Here is a 6000-nt window from a genome sequence, read left to right as displayed (position 1 = left end):
ATGCAGATAGTCCACTGCTGAGTCTATTAATGTATTCTACCACCTATGCCAGTAGATGTCAAATGGCATTCCACACAGATTCCTGATTTTGGAGCTGAACAAACAAGCAAAACCAGAAGTAGCTGTTCAAGGTTTTTAAAATATCTGGTAAAATCAGGAAGCTGAGTGGACACCCACTATCACCACTATAGGTTAACACTGCACCAACTAGTAGTTCCAGAACAATGAGATAAAAAAAAAACCAGAAAGGATGAAAGGTTATTATTGTAGATAATATAACTATATGCTTAGAAAACAAGTGAAAATCAAAGCTCTAAAATTAATGGATTTTCAGCAAAGTAGCAGAATAGAAGATAAACATGCTAAAAAGTAATAGCATTCTTTTCAATAAGCTAAAAGAAATTGGAATGATACATGGTTTTCATGTTTTTCAGAGGTCAGTTTGGTCAGACATATCAAAATCATTGGAGGAATTAATAATTTGTCTCCTAGAAATCTAACTTATGAGCACAATTAGCATTTAGATAATTAGTAATAAATCAAGATGTTCACGGCAATGTCACTAAGCTAACAAACTGCGGCATAACGTAATTTTTGTGATAGGAAATTGGTTAAATATATCACAGTACATTCATAAGATAGACCCATAGGTCTCCATTAACAATTACATACTTGAATTATTAAAATAATAAGGCAATGTCTATAATATAAAGCTATATGAAAAGAATGGCCTGCAAAACTTTGTATTGCTTCATTAAAACATCATATAAAAATAGTAAAATAAAGGACTAGAAGACAAATATGTCAAAATTAAGTGGTGATTATATGGATTGTGTGGTTGGCTGTACTGGGTCTTAGTTGTGGCATACAGGATCTTTTAGTGTGGCACATGAGATCTTTTTTAGTCGCAGCATGTGGGATCCAGCTCCCCAACCAGGGTGATCGAACCCGAGCCTCCTGCATTGGGAGTGGAGTCTTAGTCACTGGACCACTAGGGAAATCCCTCTTTTCCTTTTCTTATATTTGTTTTTGATGCTTTTCTGCATTTACATTTTCTATGATATTCATTTTATAATCACACAAATACAGATGCTATTAATAATATATCAAATTATTGTCCCTAGATGGTAGGATCTGGGGCAGGTTTCTGGTTTGATGAAATTCTAATGTTTTAAATGTATTAAGTTTATAATTTGACTTTTCATGAAAATCATCTTTTTCACATTATAGCCTCATCAGAAGACAACTGAGCACACTTGGTGTCTGAGGGCTCTTGCCAAAAATGAGCTGCCTTTCCTTTTCCTGAAAGTGTGAGCAAGAAAGTGAGTAGAAATTAACTGTGATTGGTAAAGGTTTTATCACTGTATTTCAGAATGGGATCTTTCAGTGGTGCAATAGCTCTGTTAGATAGCTCTCATCTAATTGCTTCCACCAAGTGGTTCTAATTCTGTCCTCTTGGGTCTCTCAGACTATGTCTCGTCCTTTCTTCACATGCAAGCCCTTCAAATACTTGAAAACTTTTTTTCCCCCCTGGGTTTTCTCAAGTCTGAATGCCTCCAGATTCTTCAACTATTTCTCATAGGTCATGATTTTGCCTCTACAACACTGATACCATCCTTCAGACATATTCCTTTATTTCAGACATAGCGAATGAGAAAAACTTATTGACAAGCCATCAAAAAGATGAAATGTCAATGGTAAAGGTTTCAGTTTTATTTTTTAGTACTATCCATTAGGAAAAAAAAAAGTTTTCCTTTTAAAAGTTAATTTCCAGGAACTATTCTTCATTGTAATTCAAGTATTCAGAAAATACTAGGTTAAGGATGCATTTTATTAAATTATATAATTACTTCTGGAAGAAGAGGGGCAGTATAGGCTAGTGTTTAGGAGCATAGGATCTGGAATCAGAGCATCTGGGTTCCAATCCTTCTACAGGATTTGTAGCCATATGACCTTGAGCATGACTGTTTATTTCCTTCTCTGTAAAATGGATGGCAATCATACTAAACATCTCATGGACTGCTGTGAACTAAACAGGATAATGTATGTAAAGCACTTAAGTCACAGTGCCTGGCACATGGTAGTCTTTTCAAGTAAAACTTTATATATGTTCTGTCATTTAAAAATCGCCAGAATAAGTCTATATGAAGACAGCAATTATATGGAGCATATACACAAAGATAGAAAGCCTAAGTTATTAACAGTGGTTTTTGCAATATTTCATTGTCCTCAGTGTGTGACTTTATTTAAACACTGAATTTTAGAAATTTGAATCAGTGGATACAGAACTTTATTGTGAAAAATATTAATAGGGCACATGGATCAATTAACAAAGTTCAGTATTCCCAGAGAGAAATGATGAGGGTTTGATTCTTAAGAGAGAACAGTTTCACAACAATGAAAACTACCACTTTATTGAGTAGTTAACCCTGTGCCAACTACTCAGAGTGGAGGAGGAGGAAGGGCAGGGAGAGGAGAAGGGAGGATGAGGAGAGCAGGTAAGGGAGGGAGGGAGGGGAAGGGCAAAAAGGAAAGTTGTTGCGTGCTGGCTAACATGGACTGAGTGCAGGCACTGTGCAGAGATTGCGTTATTTAACCTCATAACCCTATGAAACAGGTATTGGAAAAAGTCTTCAGAGAAGTTAAGAAACTTATCCAGGACCAAGTTGTAACAATTTTTAATTGGCCAAAAAGAAATGAAACCTAGTTCTTGGTCACTAAGTTATTACTAGGGGGAAAAACTGTTTAGGTAAGGATGAAGGTCTGGAATCTAAATGACAGAGTAGAGATAAGTGTGAATTTGAGTGGAGTGGGTGGAGAATAAAAATAATTCTTTGCTTTCTGCATTTCTGAAGGCATTATCCAAGACACTCTAAGTATATATATACACACATACATATGTATAAAGACCTTTAGATTACACTAAATCAATTTTGCATTACAAAGGAATTGACTGGTAAAGGTCAAGAGCAACACTTAAAAGACTAGCTAACATTCTCAATCGTTTCTTTTACTTAATTCTAATTTCTGGGAATGTAAAATGAAACATGGAAGATAAAAACACTTTTTCTTTTCAGTCAAGGTGATTTTTAAATTTGGTAATTTTAGAAAGGTCCATGTTTGCCTCAATTTGATAAAATAAAGCTTACCAATGGGAATTAGCTTTAACCATTGTTTTCTTAAATTCATACACCAAAGGAAACCTTTCAGGACCCAGAAGCCTGTTTTAGTCATGGCATGTTCACTTTCAGAGAGATGCAGAATCTGGAGGGTGATATTGCCAAGCCAGTGCTTTCTTCTTCTCGATACACACCTGATTAAAGGCTACAGGATCAAAGAGCAAACCACTTACAGCAAAGTGCTGCAGACCCAAAAGCTCATCTGTGAATGGAATCACTTAAAACTATTTTAAAGGGTCATCACAAAGAGGGTGCTTATTTTTAGAAATGCAGTTTCTTTTGATACAAAGAAAAATGTTGGCCATTTCCCTTATGTTTATAACAACATTCCAATTTAATCTTCAGTTTAAAAATTCTTTAATTATTGCACAACTGTGTTTTGTTGATTGCACAACACCCATGTCTCTGTTCTACAAGTGTGTGTGTGTGTGTGTGTGTGTGTAGATTCCTTTACTTTATGGTAATAATATATGTTAAAGCTAAGATCTACAATTTTTATTCCACTGAGGAAAGCTTTTAACATGAAGGATAGGGGGGAAAACTCTGATAGAAATAATTCTGTTATAGAAACCATTATATTTTTACTAATTTCATTATTACTTACCCAAATATTTTTCTGGTAACAGCAGTGAAGCTGGAAAGGAGCATGGTATTGTACGTATTTGTTCCAAAAGTTTATCCTTAATTCCACATTGGTGTTCTCCACCACTTAATGTCACTGACTTTATGTCATGTACATATATTGAAGGACTCCAAGTAAAAGTAACCTATACATGTTGGAATTATTCTTAGGGTATTGATTAGAATGTTGTACAGAAAAAGTCTTCCGATATAAATTTCCTTTCTTGGTTATCATGATTATCACTGAAAAATCTGGAAGAACACATACCAAAACACAACTGCATGTTTTTTGGTCCAGTCATACATAAGAACCTAGCATAATTATTCTTGAATTAAAACCAAAAGCAAGTTCATAAGAGTTATGCTCTTTTAAATACTGAAGCTCCATCTAGTATTCAGAAATTCAGTGAGTTGTATTTACTTCATTTTTGTTTATAGTGAAATTAAAAGTTGAAAGACAAAAAAAAATGTAAATGTAAATAAGTTATATGAGAGAAACACTGCATAAAACTTTATACCTTTATGTCTTTGGCATTTTTGAGCAAATATGTTGTTCTAATGTAGTAAAACTTTAACTTTTTTCATTCATTGTTTCATATAATTTAAGAGTGAACTTTTAAAAATAAGCAAACTAACAAAAAACAAAAGAAGTTTGTCTACTCCAGAAGACAGAACCCAAAAAACATTGGGTAAATTAAAACACACACACACACACACTAGTTCTGCTTCTCTACAATTTAGTCATTATAGTAGAATATAAGTTTCAAACACACAAAACCTCGAGTCTCCTGGTACATCTTAGGTTACCATCTCTTATTCCACTGGCATTCCTATGTCAGAGCAGAGTGTTCTTAGGATAATTTAGCTGAAAAAAGAGGAAAAAAGCTACAGTTCTTCCTTGTTGTCTTTTCAAACACCCAGAGATGCCAAAGGGAATTCTCTCATTTTTTCTTTAGATGCTCCAAAAGGAAGAAAATCATTTCACCATTTTTTAAACTTTGATGAATGATGAACTTAAATTTCATTCTGTTACACAGTAAAAGAATGTAGCATCTCACAAAAGAAATTCTGTCAGTATGGGACTTACTTAAAAAGAAAACAAATAATAAACTATAGTCAACTGTTCTTCCCAGAGTTCCTTAAGTCACTACTGGTTAGATAAGAAATGGCTGCCAGGTGATCAAATGGTAAACCTGAAAACTAATGGCCAAGTTACAATACAAGGCTGTTTTGAGACTCACTTGAAATTATGTAAATCATTACAAGTGAGTGTTAACTAAAAGTGGAAAATGAAGCAAATATGAGGCATTATTACTGGCTGTCAGTGAAACCTCATTTGAGTCCTACAGATCTTCAGAGAACAAGGCCCAAGTCCTAAGACAAGGGAGTTATGTCTAGACAACCAGGAATGATCTCTAATTATGTCATCTATTCAACGCACGAGACAGGGTGCTCAGGGCTGGTGCACTGGGATGACCCTGAGGGATGGGATGGGGAGGGAAGTGGGAAGGAGGTTCAGGATGGGGAACACATGTAAACCCATGGCTGATTCATGTCAATGTATGGCAAAAACCACTACAATATTGTAAAGTAATTAGCCTCCAATTAAAATAAATAAATAAATTAAAAAAATAAAAATAAAAAAATTATGGGCTTCCCATGTGGCACTAGCGGTAAAGAAGCCATCTGCCAATACAGGAGATGTAAGAGACGTAGGTTTGATCCCTGGGTTGGGAAGATCCCCAGGAGGAGGGCATGGCAACCCACTCTAGTATTCTTGCCTGGAGAATCCCATGGACAGAGGAGCCTAGCGGGCTAGTCCATAGGACTGCAAAGTTAGACTTGACTGAAGTGACGTAGCACAGCACATCAAAACATCTACTGAAACATACAGATCACTTACAATTCTGGATGGCTATTCACACATTCTGCCCAGTATTTTGTAGGCCAGATTATACTAACTCACCAGCAGGAATTTTAATTTTTAAGTAAGAATGATAACAAGTTTCAATACTCATCACAGCTTTTAAAGTTTTGTCCCTATTAACGTAGTGTTTACACTTAACGGCAGCATATATGGTACCAATGTACCGACCTTTTGATACACAAAGATAAAGCTGCTGACTTGCCGCTAGGAGATTCATGATTTGCTTTGTTTTTAAAAGTTGTGATAATTTTAAGCAGATCTACGTGAACCCTT

Source organism: Cervus elaphus, chromosome 21 (genome assembly GCF_910594005.1).
Source record: "Cervus elaphus chromosome 21, mCerEla1.1, whole genome shotgun sequence".
Taxonomy (NCBI): Eukaryota; Metazoa; Chordata; class Mammalia; order Artiodactyla; family Cervidae; genus Cervus; species Cervus elaphus.
Note: the sequence above shows the minus strand (reverse complement) of the source record.